Source organism: Triticum urartu, chromosome 7, assembly GCF_003073215.2.
Source record: "Triticum urartu cultivar G1812 chromosome 7, Tu2.1, whole genome shotgun sequence".
NCBI lineage: Eukaryota > Viridiplantae > Streptophyta > Magnoliopsida > Poales > Poaceae > Triticum > Triticum urartu.
The window spans coordinates 558,885,029-558,906,697 of NC_053028.1; the positions used below are offsets into that span (position 1 = coordinate 558,885,029).

A 21,669-nucleotide genomic window follows, 5' to 3' on the forward strand; every position below is an offset into this window, starting at 1 on the left:
ACCTCATCCTTAGCCAATCTTTGCTTAATCTGTAGCTCCTGTTTCTAGTTGCAAATGTTAGCAACTGAACTAGTATCAAATACCCGGGCACTACTGTGAGCATTAGTAAGGTACACATCAATAACATGTATATCAAATATACCTTTCACTTTGCCATCCTTTTTCTCCGCCAAATACTTGGGGCAGTTTCGCTTCCAGTGACCAGCCCCTTTGCAGTACAAGCACTCAGTCTCAGGCTTAGGTCCAGACTTGGGTTTCTTCACTTGAGCAGCAACTGGCTTGCTATTCTTCTTGAAGTTTCCCTTGTTATCCTTACCTTTTTTCTTGAAACTGGTGGTCTTGTTGACCATCAACACTTGATGCTCCTTCTTGATTTCTACCTCCGCAGCCTTTAGCATTGCGAAGAGCTCAGGAATCGTCTTATCCATCCCTTGCATATTATAGTTCATCACGAAGCTCTTGTAGCTTGGTGGCAGTGATTGAAGAACTCTGTCAATGAAACTATCATCGGGAAGATTAACTCCCAGTTGAGTCAAGTGGTTGTGGTACCCAGACATTCTGAGTATATGTTCACTGACAGAACTATTCTCCTCCATCTTGCAGTTGTAGAACTTATTGGAGACTTCATATCTCTCAATCCGGGCATTTTCTTGAAATATTAACTTCAACTCCTGGAACATCTCATATGCTCCATGATGTTCAAAACATCGTTGAAGTCCCGGTTCTAAACCGTAAAGCATGACACACTGAACTATCGAGTAGTCATCAGTTTTGCTCTGCCAGGTGTTCACAACATCTGGCGTTTCTCCTGCAGCGGGTTTGTCACCTAGCGGTGCTTCCAGGACGTAATTCTTCTGTGCAGCAATGAGGATAATCCTCAAGTTACGGACCCAGTCCGTGTAGTTGCTACCATCATCTTTCAACTTAGCTTTCTCTAGGAACGCATTAAAATTCAACGGAACAACTGTGCGGGCCCTCTATCTACAACAACATAGACATTCAAAATACTATCAGGTACTAAGTTCATGATAAATTAAAGTTCAATTAATCAAATTACTTAAGAACTCCCACTTAGGTAGGCATCTCTCTAATCATCTAAGTGATCACGTGATCCATATCAACTAAACCATGTCTGATCATCACGTGAGATGGAGTAGTTTTCAATGGTGAACATCACTATGTTGATCATATCTACTATATGATTCACGTTCGACCTTTCGGTCTCAGTGTTCCGAGGCCATATATGCATATGCTAGGCTCGTCAAGTTTAACCCGAGTATTCTGAGTGTGCAAAACGGGCTTGCACCCGTTGTATGTGAACGTAGAGCTTATCACACCCGGTCATCACGTGGTGTCTCAGCACAATGAACTGTAGCAACGGTGCATACTCAGGGAGAACACTTATACCTTGAAATTTAGTGAGAGATCATCTTATAATGCTACCGCCAAACTAAGCAAAATAAGATGCATAAAGGATAAATATCACATGCAATCAATATAAGTGATATGATATGGCCATCATCATCTTGTGCCTTTGATCTCCATCTCCAAAGCACCGTCATGATCACCATCATCACCGGCTTGACACCTTGATCTCCATCGAAGCATCGTTGTCATCTCGCCAACTATTGCTTCTACGACTATTGCTACCGCCTAGTGATAAAGTAAAGCAATTATATGGTGATTGCATTTCATACAATAAAGTGACAACCATATGGCTCCTGCCAGTTGCCAATAACTGTGTTACAAAACATGATCATCTCATACAATAAAATTTAGCATCATGTCTTGACCATATCACATCACAACATGCCCTGCAAAAACAAGTTAGACGTCCTCTACTTTGTTGTTCAAGTTTTACGTGGCTGCTATGGGCTGAGCAGGAACTGTTCTTACCTACGCATCACAAACCACAACGCGATATAGTGATTGCTTTTTGATCTTCAGAAAGAACATTGTTCATTGAATCCGATTCAACTAAAGTTGGAGAAACTAACACCCACTAGCCACCTGTGTGCGAAGCACGTCGGTAGAACCAGTCTCGCATAAGCGTACGCGTAATGTCGGTCTGGGACGCTTCATCCAACAATACCGCTGAATCAAGAATCAACTAGTGACGACAAGCAATATGTATATACCCACGCCCACAACTCATTTGTGTTCTACTCATGCATATAACATCTACGCATAAACCTGGCTCGGATGCCACTGTTGGGGAACGCAGTAATTTCAAAAAAAATCCTACGCACACTCAAGATCATGGTGATGCATAGCAACGAGAGGGAAGAGTGTTGTCTACGTACCCTCATAGACCGTAAGCGGAAGCATTATGACAACGCGGTTGATGTAGTCATATGTCTTCTCGATCGACCGATCCTAGTACCGAAACTACGGCACCTCCACGATCTGCACATGTTCGGCTCGATGACGTCCCACGAACTCACGATCCAGCGGAGTGTCGGGGAAGAGCTTCGTCAGCACGACGGCGTGATGACGGTGATGATGATGCTACTGTAATAGGGCTTCGCCTAAGCATCGCTACGATATGACCGAGGTGGATTGTGGTGGAGGGGGGCACCGCACACGGCTGGAAACAATCAACTTGTGTGTCCTAGGATGCCCCTTGCCCCCGTATATAAAGTAGGAAGAGGGGAGGCCGGACGGCCCTGGTGGCACGCCAAGGGAGGAGGAATCCTCCTCCTAGTAGGAGTAGGATTCCTCCTTTCCTAGTCCTACTAGGAGGAGAAGGGGAAGGAAGGAAGGGAGAGGAAGAGGAGAAGGAAAGGGGGGCGCGTCCCCCTCCCTAGTCCAATTCGGACTCCCTGTAGGGAGGGGGCGCGGCTGCCCCTTGTGGGCTACCCCCCCTCTTCCCTATGGCCCATGAAGGCCCAACTTTCCGCGGGGGGGGGGGGGGGGGGGGGGGGGGGGTTCCGGTAACCCTCCGGCACTCTGGTTTTCTCCGAAATCATCCGGAACACTTCCGGTGTCCGAATATAGTTGTCCAATATATCAATCTTTATGTCTCGACCATTTCGAGACTCCTCATCATGTCCGTGATCATATCCGGGACTCCAAACTACCTTTGGTACATCAAAACACATAAACTCATAATACCGATCGTCACCGAACGTTAAGCGTGCAGACCCTACGGGTTCGAGAACTATGTAGACATGACCAAGACACGTCTCCAGTCAATAACCAATAGCGGAACCTGGATGTTCATATTGGCTCCCACATATTCTACGAAGATCTGTATCGGTCAAACCGCATAACGATATACGTTGTTCCCTTTGTCATCGGTATGTTACTTGCCCGAGATTCGATCGTCGGTATCTCAATACCTAGTTCAATCTCGTTACCGGCAAGTCTCTTTACTCGTTTCGTAATGCATCATCCCGCAACTAACTCATTAGTCACATTGCTTGCAAGGCTTTTAGTGATGTGCATTACCAAGAGGGCCCAGAGATACCTCTCTGATACTCGGAGTGACAAATCCTAATCTCGATCTATGCCAACTCAACAAACACCATCGGAGACACCTATAGAGCATCTTTATAGTTACCCAGTTACGTTGTGACGTTTGATAGCACACTAAGTGTTCCTCCGGTATTCAGGAGTTGCATGATCTCATAGTCATAGGAACATGTATAAGTTATGGAGAAAGCAATAGCAACAAACTAAATGATCATCGTGCTAAGCTAACGGATGGGTCAAGTCAATCACATCATTCTCTAATAATGTGATCCCGTTAATCAAGTGACAACTCATGTCTATGGTTAGGAAACATAACCATCATTGATTCAACGAGCTAGTCAAGTAGAGGCAAACTAGTGACACTCTGTTTGTCTATGTATTCACACATGTACTAAATTTCCGGTTAATACAATTCTAGCATGAATAATAAACATTTATCATGATATAAGGAAATATAAATAACAACTTTATTGCCTCTAGGGCATATTTCCTTCACTCACATCCAACAGAGTACAAAAAGACATTCTTATCTAGAAAGTAAATCTAGATCTAGCTTTTTGGAGCTCTTGCGAGCGAGGGTTTCATCACAAACCTTCCACCACAGATCTACAACTAAGTGGTTTTTCTTTCTTGGCCTCCTTTGAATTAGTGTCATCCTGTCTCATCAGGTCCCACCTCAATCACCCTAACCATTGCCACCACTTGCTGGTGGTAGTGGGAAGAAGAGAAAAAACCTAAGGAGGAAGTATGAGGGCATGGATGTCACACATAAACTGGTGGATGTTGAGGAGGAAAGGATCTGAAATAGAACACCTTGTTCCACCCCCTGCTGAGCGGTCCAATGAAAGAAGGATCACCAAGCAACATTGTTGGTTGTTTGAGGTGTTTGGTGGTATTGAGTTTCCTTTCACTAGGTTAATGCAATTTTTTTCTAGGTTCTCTTATGCATCTTCAATTGATTTGAATGTGGAGGTTGGTGTGATTTATAACATTCTTAAAATATTTACAGTTACATTTCTTCAACTTCCATGTTACCCCTTGTGCATCTCTGTAACAAACTCAAAATTTGGAATATATCCAGGTGGGATGCCTCCCATCCCCACCAACATGCAATTTTTATCTTGTGTGTTATTGATTAGGTTGTTGCCATCTTTTCAAGACACCTACTTCAACATATATGGGTGGAACAACCTAGCTAATCTAATGACTGCAATCAAAGGCACTCATGGGATATCAAGGGCGAAACAGTCAAAATAAATGAGGGTTTGGCATGTTTACAATTTCAGCGACCACTTCCATTCATGAACAACTAGCAAACTGACCGTCACAAACGTGAATGCAATGTTTGTAGTGCATGGGTATCATCGTTATATCACACGTACAAAAACTACAAATGTTAAGTAAGAAATTTTATTTGCATATGTCTAATGTGCCTAGTCCATATTATCTATCTATATTGAAACTATAAGGTATATAATCTTAATTTAATCCGGGGATCAATAGTGTATTCATGTTGTTTTATAGACTACAATACTATGAAGGAACCAATATATTTTGTATTATTTCCATACACCAGTCTGATTTAATCTAATTAGTTGATTGCACATAACTGAAATCATATTATTTTTTTGAAAAGGAGATGGACCTATGGCCTCGACCCCAACCGATACACACATCCATCTATGACACCTAGTTTAGTTAGAAGTACATACCAAATAAAATAATAGTCACTCCCACAAGTTGGTTGCATTCACAAATTTATATTGCGAAATTGTATCACGTGTGTTTTCCTTTATCTACACTAAGTTGTGGTTAAATTTAATTAGGCTTTGATTATCCTTAGCAGATGGCTACAATAAACTTCTTGCTTCACAACAACTTTTGTAAGTGGTCAACATATTCGTAATTAGGGATGGTTATGTAAAATATCTATAACATCTTGCACAAAGAAAGCATTTATAGTATTAAGCCAAAAAAGTGCAAGCATGTCATCGAATAGCACATCAAGCCTTCGAAAATTATACTCACCTCGGTGTCTCCACAATGTGCCGTAAAAATATTTGATTTTCTTAACACCGTTAGTTTCATAAGAAATAGCTTGTCTATAGCCCTTTTGTAGTTTCTTTGATAGGTTCAGTACCAGTCCATCCAGCAGACATTTGTTTCGAGCAAAGTCCAATTAATTAAATTTTGAGTATATATTCATTTCCTTTATTTTAGTATCAAGAGTTGACAAATTTAACCTTTCTTTTCCATATAATTATTTAGGGTAGAAAACTATACCTTTTGAATTAATAGTTTGGAGTACTCATATGGACCTTCCCAACATAAATATCAAGTAATACATAAAAATAACCTATCATAGCTGAACATAAGGCTAGAACTTACTGTGACACTAATACAACTCTCCCCTACAACGTTTGACCGAACAGACCGGTCCAACGGATGTTGTGTGTGAACGGTTTTCAGAAATTTCCATATAAGTATGGTGGTTATTAGTTTCGGTAAACTATCATCGAGTTTTTTCCTTTGTTTTTTCAACTAGTTTATCAGCTTTGATTTTCAATTTTTTTCTTTTAAATTTTTGTTCCTTTTTCTAAACTTTTCTTCTTATGTTTCCTTTATGCAATACACGGTGACATTTTTACAAATACACGTCAAATTTTTATTGATACATGTAAACTATTTTTCAGATCCGCAACAAATTACTTTCAAGTTCATGTTGAAAACTTCTCCGAACACACGTTGGAAATTTATCAAATACTTGTTAAACATTTTATAAATACACGATGAACATTATTTCTTTGATAGTTTCGTTACCAGTCCATCCAACAAACATTTGTTTCGAGCAAAGACCAACCAATTAAATCTTGAGTATATATTCATTTACCTCATTTTAGTATCATGAATTGATAAATTTAACCTTTCTTTTCCATATAATTATTCAGAATGTAAGTCTATAGCTTTTGAATTGATAGTTTGGAGTACTCATATGGACCTTCCCAATTTAATTAAATATCAAGTAAGACATCATAATAACCTACCATAGGGGAAGAAAATTCTAGAATTTACTGTGTGACCAATACAACTCTCCCCTACAACGTTTGCCCGAACTGGCCGGATCTACCGATGTTGTGTGTGAATTGTTTTCAGAAGTTTCCATATATGTATGGTGGGTATTAGTTTCGGGAATGTTTCATCGAGTTTTTTCCTTTGTTTTTTCAACTAGTTTATCGGTTTTCATTTTTAGATTTCCCTTTCAATTTTTTGTTTTGTTTTTTCTAGCCTTTGCTTCTTATTTTTGGTTTCAGCAATACACGGTGACATATTTACAAGTACACATCAACTTTTTCTGATCACGGTAAAATATTTTTAAGATCCACAACAATTTCTTTCAAGTTCCCGTTGAACACTTTTATGAACACATGTTGGACATTTGTCAAATGCACATTAAACATTTTATAAATACACAATGAACATTATTAAACACACGTTGAACATTTTTCAAAAATGTCATGAACATATATTTGAACATTTGAAACATTGTCAAATGGCATAAACATTTTTTAGTGGTACAAAACATCTTTTTAAAAATGCACAAACAATTCTTTACATTTGATGAACATTTTCTAAAAATGTTATGCGCAAATTTTTAAATGTGTGAACATTTACAAATGTCATGCATATTTTAAACATGTGAAACGTTATTGAAGTGTCATGAACATTTTTCTTGGTTGGTATGTAACGATTGTGCAAATATATTTTTTACATTTCATGAACATTTTCTTCAAAATGTCATAAGCATATTTTTAAATGCTAGATTTTTTTATTGTTTTGAACATTCGTTTGAATGATTTGAACATTTTTTACAAACTACGTGAAAAAATATTTACATTTTCTTGATTTTTTTTCTCTAAAAATGACATGAATATATTTTAAAATGTATGGAAATGTTTAAATGTCACGATGTCTTTAAAAAAATTACACCCATTTTCAAAAACCGCATGAAAAAACTTAACATTCTGCAAAAAAATTTGGACCTATGGTACAACAAAATATGATTTATATGCTATAAAATTATAATGAAGGAGGATTGCCACCATATGTTTTTGTGATATATAGTTTATATTGTAGTAGTTAAATTTATAATTTTGACCAAGAATATGAGGAGGCCCAATAAATCCAGACAGAGGAAGTAACTAAAGAGATTAGGACATGTTGATTGAGAATGACACGTCTATTTTTCCCGTTAAATGATGGCGCACTTCAAGAATGCTATTGATGACATCGATAATTTTATTGAATTGGGAAGTTCATGAAAAGGAAAGGAGTTCCAAACATTGTTTATGAAGCATGCTCCCTTAGACACTTAGGCGATAAGGCGCCCTGTCAACACCTTACAAATATGCCATTTTCAGCGCTTAGGCATCAGTGCGAATGGTGTTTACCTTAGCTTGCCTTATTGCTTATAAACGGTGGTTCGAAAAGCAATGTGTAGCTTGCTCCATCTTTTTTGCAAACACGCTGCAAGCAAAGTGATAGCCCCAGACCCCCACAAGTGATATCTTGTTTGGAAAGTACACTTAGATCTACCTTTTTGGAGCTCTAGCGAGCGAGGGTTTCATCGCAAACCACCCACCATATATCTACAACCATGCGGGTTTCCTTTCTCGTCCTCCTTCCTATTAATGTCATCATGTCTCATCAGATCCCACCTCAATCACACAAACATCGCCATCACTTGCTGGTGGCATTGGAAAGAATAAAAAAACCCGAGGAGGAAGCAGGAGGGCATGGATGTCACATATAAACCGGGGGTTGTTGAGGAGGAAAATGGTCCGAAACAGAACACCTTGTTCCTTCCCTATCTGAGTGGCCCATGAAACAAAGGATCATCAAGCAACATTGTTGGTTGTTTGAGTGTTTGGTGGTATCGAGTTCTTTCACTAAGTTGATGTAATTTTTTTCTAGTTTCTCTTATGCATCTTGAATTGATTTAAATGTGGAGGTTAGTCTTATTTGAGTGCATGCTAAAAATATTTGAATGTGTATCCTTGTAACAAACTCAAAATTTAAAATATATCCAGGTGAGGGTGCCTGCACTTCCCGCTGATATGCATTTTTTTATTTTGTGTGTTATTGATTAGGTTGTTGTCATATTTTCATGACACCTATTAAAACATAGATGGTGGAACGACCTAGCTAATCTGATCAGCGCAAATCAAAGGCATCCGCGGGATATCCAAGGAGAAACTGTCAAAGTAGGGTTTGGCATGTTTACAATTTCAGCGAGCACTTCCATTTGGGAACAACTAGCAAATTGGCCGTCGCAAATGTGAATGCACCATCTTTAGTGCGCAAACATCAAATTTATATCACCTGTAAAGTACTACAAATGGTAAATATAATATAAATATTTATTTGTATATGTGCAATGTGCCTAGCCCATATTATGTATATTGATATTATAAGGTATATAATCTTAATTTAATCGGGGGATCAGTAGTGTATTCATGTTATTTTAAAGACTACAATATTGTGAAACGACCTAGATATTTTGTAGTATTTCCATACAACAGTCAAATTTAATCTCATTAATTGGTTACACATAATTGAACTCCAACACATACTTCTGTTAAGGACCCCTGGCCTTGGCCCCAACCACATCCATCAATGACACCTAGTTTAGTTAGAAGTAGACAAAAAAATAAAATAACAATTACTTCCACAAGTTGGTCACATTCATGAATTCCCATGAGTCATTCATATTGTGAAATTTTATCACATGTGTTTTTCTCCACCAAGTTGTGGTTAAATTTAGCTATTCTTTGAATACCCTTACAAGAAAGCTACAATAAAACTTCTTGCTTCACACTAAAATTTATAAGACGTCAACGTATTTAGAATTTGGGATGGTTATGTAATTTTTTGTAAGATCTCGCACGAAGAAAATATTTATAGTAATAAGCCAGAAAAGGTGCAAACATGTCATCGAAGAGCACATCACATCTTCAAAAACTATACTCACCTCAGTGTCTCCACAACATGCAAAAATATTTGATTTTCTTTGAACACCGTTAATTTCACAAGAAAATAGCTTGTCTATAGCCCTTTTGTATTTTCTTTGATAGTTTCGGTACAGTCCATCCAACAAACATTTGTTTCTAGCAAAGACCATCTAATTAAATTTTGAGTACATATTCATTTCCTTCATTTTAGTATCAAGAATTGACATATATTAAACCTTTATTTTTCATATAACTTTTCAGAATGGAAGTCTATAGCTTTTGAAGTGGTAGTTTGGAGCACTCATCTAGACCTTCCCAACATAAATGTCAAGTTAGACATCATAATAACCTACCATAGAGGAACATAAGTCTAGAAATTATTGTGATACCAATACATCTCTCCCCTATAACGTTTGCCCGGAAGGCCGGCCCAACAGATGTGGTGTGTGAACGGTATTCAAGAGTTTCCATATATGTATGGTGGGTGCTAGTTTTGTGAATGTTTCATCTAGTTTTTTCTTTGTTTTTTCAAACTTGTTTATCGGTTTTCATTTTCCTTTTTTCCTTTTAAATCTTTGTTAGTTTTCTCTAACCTTTTCTTCTTATTTTTATTTTCTGCAATATACAAATACATTTTTATCAATACATGTCAATTTTTTGAATGCATGTAAAATATTTTTCGGATCCACATCAGTTTTTTTTTCAAGTTCATGTTGAACACTTTTCCGAACACATGTTGGACATTTGTCAAATATACGATAATCATTTTATAAAATATGACATGGATATGGCCATGAACTTGGTCATTTGGCTTGAAAGCCATGAACATTCATAGATGGTAGTCCATTTTGTGAACACCTTTTTTAAGAAATCATTGTATTCCTAGTTTATCATTTTTCCTGGAAACAAGTTCACATGAAAGGACTCCATGCAAAAGGATTCCATTTTTTATTTATTTTTCAATTTTTCAAAATGGAGTACGAATTATCAACATGGCTATTCAAAGCAACCGGTTGAATCTTTAAACTTTTTTGTGAATACTACATATAATCCTATCTCAGTACCTTAAAATATTTTTACCAGTTTCTGGAACCAAACTATAACACACTTGTAGTTCAATTTTGATTTTTTAAGAAATGCCCATAATTTCATTAATCAATGGAATATAGCAAAAAAGCTCAAAAATTCAAATCTTTCGAAAGTAGGCATCCGATATTGTCCAATTTGTGTGAAAATTGCGAAAGTTCAATGTTCAATCTTATTTGTGGTACTTGCTTCACAAAAAAAATATCTTTTGGCACTAGAAAATGATTTATTTATTTTTGTAACAAAAATACAGAAACTTTGTGTCTAAATTAAAGATATTTTGGGACTGTAAAAACGTAGACCATATAGGAGACTCTCATTTTGTGCACTAAAAACTGAAAACTTTGGCACTCCCATTTTTTGCATTGAGAAATGGGGGAAAATCTTTAATAAGTTAACAATAACATTTAAACAAATGAGAGTGCCAAAGTTTTTTTTACAAGCGTTAACAATATTTGGACATTCTTAAGGAACCATCTTGGTCTTGAATTTAAATCAATATTGTATTTGAATTTGGATTTATATTCATATAGATTGGAATATAAGTTCAAAACCACTCAAATAATTTATTGCACTTGGATGGGTGCACATGAGTCACGTTTAAAATTTCAGATGAGTTGGCATTAATTTGAATACTAAACATTTTCAAATCAATGGCAGCAACAGGAAATAAAACCAAAAAAATTAAAAGAGAGATATTGATTTAAATTCAAGACCTTACCTTGCAAATGGCCAGCCCACCAGAGCCCACTTGAGCCGAAGCGCCTTCAACCTTGTGCTAGTAGGAATGAGGCCGTGTCGGCGCGCGCGCCCGAGGTTGCCACCTCCTTCCTGTTTGCTTGCTCCTCCCCGTCCCCGTCTCCTTCATGTGCAGGCTCCCCCTCTGTATTGCTCCTCTCTCCCTGGCCTCACTCCCCTCCTCTAGCTCGCGTTCTTGTAGACTTCGCCGCTGGGGCCCGATCGCCGCCACCACCGATTCGACACCGCCAGGTCATCCCCGAGCTTGTCATCTGCACCATCAGCACTACTATGAGCATCTCTCTCTCTTTCCCCTATCCTATCTAGCTCGAGCATGTCCTCTAGCCAAATTCCCCCGCCGTGATTGATTGCTGCCGCCGCCACGCTTGCCGTCACCATCGCAAGCAACCCAGCCTGAGAAAACCGAGCGCAGTCATGCTAGAGAAAACCGAGCCGCCGCCTCATAGTAGATGCCTGAGAAAACCGAGCATGTCCTCTTCGAACCCAGCCCTTTCTAGCGCACTGCCTCATCGTTTCCGTCGATTCCGGTTACCCCTCGGCCTCCCTTTTGATCCCGTAGACGCGCGCCAGTGTGAGCTGCAGTTTGGTGCCCTCAGCACAACGATCTGCCGCTCGCAGCGCCATTCCAGTGAGCATCCGCCGCACACGGGTGACAGCCATCATAAGGGACAAATTAACCCGCTAACCAACCCCCTCGGTCACTGACACCAGGCCCCACCAGCTAATTTATGTCAGGTTAATTTTTAGTTACGTTTAACCCTGAGTCACGGACTTATGGGCCCCTCCTCTGTTAATGATGTCGTTAGGGTCAATTAAACGCTAATAGCCTATTAGTTGATGACATGTGGGCTTTGTTGTAAGGTTTGACTTGGCACAATAAGCTATTGACTTGACCCACTAGTTAGGCTGGTGATAGTGAGGAGTAACTTATAATAGTATCATGCATATAACACTAGTCTAAGTTACTACCTTCATAATGCAAAGTATCATAAAAGTGGTGTCATAGATAGCTTTATTTATTAGCCTATAGACTCATTTTATCTCGGGAAGCGCTATGTTACAGTAACATATTATGTTACTTCAAACATCTTTTAATACTTGCCACATAAACAAAATTGCCTTGAGGTGTGTTAAGTTACTATCTAAGTTACCCCCACTATAACCAGCCTTAGAGACTCTGGATGATGCGACCAGGCCTCACTTGTTAGCATTTTTATTGGTCCCACTCATCAGGAACACATCCTAATAATGGTCAATGGGCTTTGACCTAATGAAAATGCCCTGTTTGGACATTTGTTAGGCTTGGCGAAAAGAGGAGGGAAAAAGTAAGAAACGTTAAGACAGTGGGGCAAAACTAAATAGTACTAAGGAATCATATGCATGCAAATAGAAATCCTAATAAAGAAAGTAGATATGGCATAGTTTTCTACCCATATGATGGCCTGAACCTTGGTAAGAGCAACTCCAATGGGGCGATACATTTCGTTCGCGGGCGTCTGTTTGAGTCGGCACGGACAGAAAAATCAGCCCAACGCGTCGACCCAAACAGACGTGCGTCCGCTTTTCGTCCGCCTGCCGACTCATTCGCGGTCCATTTTTGAGCTGGATTTGCGTCGGCACAGACACAAGACGGACGCGCGCGCTCGCCTTCTCATTTCCCTGAGCCTGCTGGTCGGTGGCAGCCTCCACCATTTCCTTCCACCCCTCCCCCTCCCAAAAAAAAACCCTCTCGCCCGCATGCGCTCCCGTCCCCGTCATGGACGACGACCTCGACGCCGCCGCTGACGTCGCCTCCCTCGCCTCGTCCGGCATGGCGACCGCGCCCTCTGGCAAAGGCAAGCCTCGCGGCCCCCGCAAGTCCGCCGCCGCGGCCAAGCCGAAGAAGACGCTGACGCCCGAACAGCGAGCAAGGGAGTCGGCCAAGAGGAAGGGCCGGAGGCACGTGGCGGCCGTCGTCGCTGTCGCCGCACAGCAGCAGGTCACGAACGCCCGCGTCGCCGCGGCAACGAGGAAGGCGTTATATACACTACTAGGGAAAAGCCTATACACAGAATTTTACCAGTAGCACTGTACAAAATCAAGCGCTGCTGCTACTTAGTAGCAGCGCGCGTAAATAAACCGCGCTACTGCTATGACTTTAGCAGTAGCGCGTACTAGCGAAAAGCGCTGCTGATATGTTTGAACTGGGCGCACATGGCTAGCCCAACCTAGCAGTAGCGCGTATAATGGCCCAGCGCTACTGCTAATCGCTATAGCTGCAGCGTGTATTCCAGAACGCGCTGTAGCTAACGTAGCAGCAGCGCCCTTTCTGGAACGCGCTACTGGTACTTCTGACTTAACCACGCGGTTCGTCCTTCCCCACGGCCACTTCATCCCCCAATCAACTCCACTCTCGTCGCCGCCGTCGCCCCTCGGCCGCCGCGCGCTCTCCCCACACCGCCCCCGACCCCAGATTCAACGCCGGCCCCGCCCCCGACCTCAACGCCGCCCGGGACGCCGCCCCGGGCGCCGCCCCCGCCCCCCGACCTCAACGCCGCCCCGGAGCCCCGACCACGACCTCGACGCCGCCTGCCCCTCCCTCGTCGCAGGCACCCGAGGTGAGCACGCCTGCTCCTCCCTCTCCCCTACCTCTGCCTAGGGTTTCTACCTCCATCAAATTAGTTAGGGTGGAAACGAATCGGATGCGGATGCGGCTCAAATGAGTTAGGGTTCATGTAAGGGTGGAAACGAATCAAATTTCTAAGATGAATCATAAAACGAGTAAAATTTGACCACTTATTTCACTTTATAGTTGGAACTAGTTAGTAAGAACTAGGTACTAATTAGGTACTAGAATATTTTTATTTATAGTAAGTTTATTTTTAGTAAGAACTAGTTGAATTAATAGAACTAGTTAGTAAGAACTTGTTGCTATTTTTTTAGTTAAAGCAATTTTCCCGCATCGACGTGGACGATGCCTATCCCGCATCCTCGTCGTCGAGTCGGCGGAGGACGACACCTGCTTGACCAGATGGGCCATGTCCGGGACTGGGCTCCGCCGGGGTGGTACTGGGAGGCGCTACCTACCGGGGGGCGCAGGTTGGTGAGGAGCCAGCCTGTCGTTGACCCGAACCTTCTTTGGTGGTGGTCGCGTGGGCCAGTGATGGTCCAGAGGCTCGAGGACTCCGCGGAGGTGGTGCGTCACCGTGTCAGTGAGGAGGACGCGCACGTCCGTCGCTACTTGTTTGCGTTGGAGCACAGGTTCTCCAATACCTGGCAGGTTCTCCAGGGATCTCACTGGAGCTATGATCCCGTGATGGTTCCTTCTCTGTGGGTGTCCACCGCCCGCGCCGATACCCGTCGTGTGCTAGGGTTTTAGTTGTACTAGTGATGTTATATGTATGACACTATTCGGGATGTATTAGTGATAATATTCGACGATGTACGGACGCATGAGATGATTTACTTTTGCTTATTGAATGCATGCTAATTTGAGTCTTATAAGATATTTTGAAATGTATATCTTGTGTTGCTCAATATCCAAGTGGCCGGTCATGTTTGCAGGTTACACCTCCGAGTGGCCTATGTTTTGCCGAGTGTTGATTCATTTCCGTTCCGGCAAATTTCAGGCGCTCGATATATCCTATTTTAGCAAAGGTCATGCCGGATTTTTCCGTGAATTTTGGCATGACTTTTGCCAGAATATGTAGGAAATATCGAGTGCCCCGGATTTGTGTGTTGAGTATCCTGGTAGTTGTCTTCTATCGATTTTCAATTAATGTTTTAACTATGAACATAGAAAATGTCTGACGACAAAAAGGATTTCGGTATTTGCAAATACTGCGAAGACGAGCGCGGCCTGTGCGACGGAATCTTCCTAGATGATGATAGGCGCTTCAGCATCAAGCTAGACGAGAACTTCGAAGTGGATACAGTAAGTCACAACGACAAGTCTTTTTTCGTAATTAAGCATGACATCTGCTTCATTTGCTTCAACTTATATTTTTTACTATTCTACTAGCGTATCCCCTGCCATGCAAGAGTTTTTGAATTGGATAAGATAGGTTTCAGTCATACTATGGAGGTAAAGAAAGTTTATTTAAAGACCGAGCATGGTTATATTTTCCACGCAAAATTATACAATTCAGACGACTACACCTATTTTGGATGCAAAACATGGCGAGCACTATGCAAGACTTATGCATTTCAGCCTGATATGGTTATCACCTTTGATATTCGTCCGGAAGATGATATTGAAGGTAATACCGACATCTGGGTCGATGTGCAGACGCCTCCAGTTACACCAAAATGTAAGTTTCTCAACCATATTTATGTCTTTGATATTGTTTATTCAAAAATAGTTGACAACTAATTTGTATTGTCAGCTTATTTCGGTGCAAGCAAACATGTCCAGCGCTTGGTAGACAAGACCTACTACTGTCCCGAGGCTGAACTAAACTGCGAGGAGCTAAGTCATTATGTTTCATGGCTTAAGGATCTTGATACCGTCAAGACAAATTTTCTTCCTGGACTTAGAAATCTTAGTACTGAAAACGTGCGACCAATAGTGTTCGTCATGAACTACGGTCACATCTATTTAGGAAGGATGGTAAGATTTTTACTATTTGTCCTCAGTGCATCTTTTCCATACATTATTTGTGAAGCTAAACTTCATTGCTAAGTATGTGACCATACGATGTTCTTCAACAGGGACTCCCGGTGAATGTTGTGCCTTATGGGATCGAGACTAAAGGTACCATGAGTATTATTAGCTTACGGCCAAGATATCCTACATGTTACTTTAGTGCATTCAAGATCAGCGATGAATGCTTAATAGTGCAAGACTGGACCAGATATGTGATGGGGGAGCGCAGACAAGTACTAGGGGGCAGCAAACAGATGTGCTACCCAAAATTAGGAGACAGGTTCATCGGAATGCTCCAACTTGATCAAGGAGGAGAGCTACACATGTTTTATATTGTTTTATCTAAGAGAGAGCAGCAGGAGTGATTAGCTAGAAATGAGTTTGAGGATGATGATGTGCTACACTATTACTATGATGATAAAATAGCTAGTGTTGGTGGTGATGACTGATGATTATTATTAGCTAGTGTTAGTGGTGATTAAATAAATATTGTTGGTGCTAATGATTATGATGATGATTAAATAGCTTGTGCTGGCGGATTAGATTCAAGTGGAGGCAACATGTGGTGCACATCGAAAGTACTACTAGTCCAAACTAGATCAAGTTTGGATTAGTAGTATACTTTTGACATGCACCACATATTGCCTCCATTTGAACCTAATCCACCTTTATTTGACACACTGTTATGGACATAATGATGTAAAGCTCATACCTGGTATTGTATCAATATTTGTACGATGGCGCATAAATACACTAAAAATAAAAAATAAAAAAACAATACTAATAGCGATGGAAAGAAAACACGCTGCCAGTAGTTACATTAGCAGCAGCGTGGGAGTGAACAAGCGCTGCAGCTATTTGTCCTAGCAGTAGCGCGTGCGGCACGCGTTACTGCTAAGCAATAGCTGTAGCGCCTTATTAGTAGCGCGCCTACCTGTGCTACTAGTAAGCACAAAACCAGCGCTACTGCTAGGGTTTTCCCTAGTAGTGATATGTTAGGGTTAAACCCTAGCCAGCACGGCCCCGTCAACACCGCCGTGGCTGCGGCCAGCACCGGCTCATCCGTGTTTCCTCAGATGGTGCCGCCCGACTCGCCCCGCACATCGGCTTGCACCCTGATGGCTGGCTTCCACGTCTACTCACAGGCCTCCCACCTCTGCGAGGAGTGCTCGTCTGAGGTGAGCGTGGTGGCGTCTTCCACGCCTGCGCTCGCGCCCATCGACCTCAACGCCACACCGGTGGCCGGTGGCTCGTCATCCGGAGGCGCGAGGAAACGCGTGCGGCACATGCCAGCCGACGTGCTGCCGGGCGCATGCAACCTGTTCGACGGAATGCCGGCCTCCGACGACGACGACTACATGCAGAACATCATCTTCGAGGGTGGTGCGCCGGCCGCTGGCGGTGCCGCCTGGGCTGGCTACGATCCCAATGAGACACAAAGCCAGGACGGCTGAGGGGCGTTCATGCCGTCCACCTTTGATCAAAATCAGGCGGCCTTCATGCATGATCAGGTCGGCCTGGACCTAGACGGCTTCCCACTTGACCACGAGTTTTCGGAGGACTACGGGCAAGAGGAAGAGGACGAGTGCGACATCGAAGGGGAGCCTTTCTTCGAGGACGAGCTCGCCAACCAAACCGCCGGGGTGAAGCCGAAGCAGAAGAGCAAGCGGACCAAGGCATACACGGCTGCCAAGGACAAGCTTATTTGTGAGTTTTGGAGAGACATTGGGCAAGACCCCAAGACAGGCACCGAACAAAAGCATTCAACTGTTTGGATTCGTGTCCACTGTGAGTTTCATGAGCGCAAGAAGTTTCCTCCGTACCAAATAGTAAGCACGCACGGGTGGGTGTCCATTTCGAAGCGATGGAGGGTGATCCAACAAGAATGCAACAAGTTTTGTGCCATTCTTGAGAGCATCAAGACTCGCCCCATGAGAGGCATTGGCATGCAAGACATGATATGCTAGCAAGCCGCCCTCTTTTGTGTCATTTCGTTTACGCTTGTGTGATCATTTGCATACCATTTGCCAATATGCTTGAATGAAATACATTTGTAGGCATTTCAAGCATTGGAGGCATTCAAGTGCTTCAACCTCTCGCATTGCTTTAGGGTCATCAAAGACGAGGAGGAGTTCAAGGCGCAATATGCCACCCTCAAGTCACATGGGGGAAGCAAGCCATGGAGGAGGTTGGGGACGGCGAGAAGGCACGGCCGTGGGGGAAGACCAGCTCCAAGAAGGAGGACAAGCGGGATGCGGTGTCGAACACCTTGATCGCAAACGTGGAGGGCATGATGAGGAATAAGGACTCAAGGGAGGAGGAGCGACGGCATTACAAAGAAGAGCAAATGAACGCCTTCATGAAGATCCAAAGGAGGAGGCTTAAGATGGAGGCGGAGAAGCAAGCCAAGATGGTAGAAATCGAGGCCGCCAACGCCAAGACCAAGACCAAAGAAGTGACCCTCGCGAGCATGATGATCGGGGTGAAGATCATGAAGGTGGATCTCAACACCGTGTCGCCAAGAAAGAGGCTGTGGTTCGAGAAGATGCAAGCCGACATGTTCAAGTTTGACGTCGAGTGATCTATAGCGGCAAGCGTCATCCTTTTTTTTTGTATGCCGGCATGACCACGGGGCCGCTATGGCGTGGTCGAACTCAAGTCCCACCCCTATTTATGTGCTGGCATGTGTGCCGGCCGCTGACGAGTGCGCCAGCATGAACTGTGTGCTGTTATTTTGAAGCCGACATTGTATGCTGACGCTGACATGGTGCCGGCATGAGACATGCCCGCTAGCATGATCCATGACCGCGGATCTTTTTTAAAAATTACGTGAGGACATAAAATGGGTTGGCGCGTTGGACGCACTGCCGACTCAAATCTAAAACAGGATGGACGCCCGACGGGCGGCCGACCCAAACAAATAAAAAAAACGAACAAGTGCCGTCCGTTTGAGTCACCCCGTTAGAGTTGCTCTAAAACCATTGTGTATATTCGAGTTTCTTGGGCAGCATCCTCTTTCTACTTCAACCTAAGTTTGATAAGATCGGTGAATCATTACACTATAATGGAAGGAAAGGAACGAGTACATCCTCATACTTCAACATAAGAGTTTGGTAAGATCGGTGAATCATCATTACACTAATGGTAGGAAAGGAACGAGCACATCTTCTCGTACTTCAACCTTAGTTTGGTAAGATCGGTGAATCATCATCGTTACACTAATGGAAAGAAAGGAATGAGCACATCTTCTCGAACAAGCAATGCGCTACCAAATGATGATGGCTCAGCTGCAAGACGACGCGGCGACCATGATGAGCTCGAGTGCAGCGATTTCTGTGGCAAGCTGTGACTTAAAAGCTCGTGTGGTGTGAGTAAGACCGTTGGTATACTTGAAGGCACCACTCTTTCTTCCCTCTCTTTTCTTTTGTTCCTCATTATTATTTCCTTTCTCCACCGCTGGGCCACTTGTGCGTTTCCCTTCTTATACTCCACTAACGAAAATCAGCAAACTTGCTCCTTTTTCCTCATTTTTTTAAGTGCAATGTTCGACTTCGTTTCACTACAATTTTTTTAAGTAGGAACTTGTTGCATTTTATTAAATCGCCGAAATTCTGAGTTTACCGTTGACTTAACATTGTCAGGTGGTATCCAAAACCATGTTTTACACAACTTATTCATGCAATCTTCCTTAATGTGTACAGTGCCATTAGCAAAACGACACATCCAACCGACTTGGCCTCTCCAACTACCAATATCAGGCCATCTCTAAGGCGGATCTCCAAATCACCCGCATAAGTCCGGGCCATGCGGTTCGGATATGGTTTGTCATCCAATGCGGATCTGTATCGGTACGCCGAGCGGTCGGCATACTTTATTTGGCAAACCCGAGACAAACGTGGGAAGCTTTGCAGGAGTCCGGACAACAGCCATGTAGAAATCGACACCCCCGGCCATCCAAAACCCTTCCCAGACCCCGCGCCTCCATCCTCCCTATTTTCTCTCCTTTCTTCTTTCTCTTCCACCTTTGCCATCGCTCCACCACGCCAGCCGCCACGCCACACCTCTTCCGGAACCTACGTCTCCATCACCTCGAGCGTTCCATCCGGGTTCCAGCCCGCTTCTCCTCCATCGTTGTTCAACTCCTCTCCTCCGACCGCCCTGCAGGTACCATTCGCTATTGCTATAGTCAACATGCCTGGCAACTGTTTGATGAATTGCCAGAGGTAAAAATTTGTTCCTTCTTTCAAGCAATGGGTTCCGATTTGGAGTACATATACAAGCACTATGTTGAGTTGTCCCATGGCTTGTTCGATGAGGAGGACTGCCCAGATGAGACCACGATGATGCAAGCGGTCCTTGAAGACGCGGAGCGTGTGGAGGAGCATGTTCTCAATTTCATGGGATCAATCAAGGGTCATCGAGTGCTCAACCGCAATAGGGCGTGCGACCATTTGACACTGATGAACGACTACTTTGCCCCGGATGCACTCTTCGCTAACCATTTTCGTCGGCGTTTTCAGATGCGCAAGACTGTCTTTGATCGTTTGTATCATGGCGTCCGGTCCTATAATGACTACTTCATCTTAAACAAGGACACCATGAGAACGATTGGGTTCTCTAGTTACTAGAAGTGCACATCCGTACTCCGAATGCTTGCATATGGCACGACCGCTGATTCGTGAGACGAGTACCTACGGATGTCTAAGAGCACATGCGAAGATGCTATGGTCAGGTTTGCAACTGTCGTGGTCGAGCTGTTTGGACCTCAGTACCTAAGAAAACCAACTGTGGTAGACAACGAGAGCCTCTGGCAATCTCGGAAGCAAGAAGGTGGCCATGTTTGCTCGGATCTCTTGACTGCATGCATTGAAAATGGAAAAAACTGCCCGAAGGCTTTACAAGGGCAATATCATGGTCATGTTAAGAAGCACACCATCATTCTTGAGACAGTTGCATCACATGATCTTTGGATTTGGCACACTTTCTTTGGCATGCCCGAGTCTCACAATGAAATCAATGTGCCGAAGTGATCACCATTGTTTGCGAGGCTGATTAAAATAAAATCTCATCCTTGCCGCTATACTGTCAATGAACATGAGTACAGCGTGGGCTACTATGTTGTTTACAGTATCTATCCTCTGTGGGCTTCCTTTGTCGACACCATCTCTAACCTAGTTGACCAGAAAAAGTCTCACTTTGCCCAAAGACAAGAAGCAGCTAGAAATGATGTCGAGAGGGCATTTGGAGTTATGACCTTGTGGGAGGTGATGACATGTGTTGTGATCCTGCACAACATGATCGTCGAGGATGAGGGTGAGGATGCTCCCGCGTCTCTAGAATTTGAGAACATGGTTGATCCTATCGAACTTTCAGACCAGAATCCGACCACACTTGAAGAGTTTATTCAAATGCATCAATAAATTCGGCATCGAGCAACTCGCAAGCAGCTGAAGGAAGATCTGATTGAGCATCTATGGGGCAGTTAAGAGGACAATAGTGTTGGAATGTAATATTTGAACGTCTGTACTATATGTATGTGGCCATTTAAACGTGTGTACTATATATATGCGGCTATTTGAACATGCAGACTTTCAAAAAAAATAGAGGCCGGATGTATGCGGGCAGTGTTGGATGGTCGCCTCCTGCATTCGTGTCCGCGGACTGGTCTCGCTCTGTTCACGGGCAGATGCCAGAGGAAATTTGCGGGTCGTTGTTGAA

The 21,669-nt window shown here is 42.9% G+C and overlaps 1 pseudogene; it reads left to right on the forward strand.

Moving 5' to 3' along the window:
* Positions 1–17,069: 17,069 nt before the first annotated feature.
* LOC125519071 lies at positions 17,070–17,918 on the forward strand (annotated as a pseudogene).
* Positions 17,919–21,669: the final 3,751 nt, after the last annotated feature.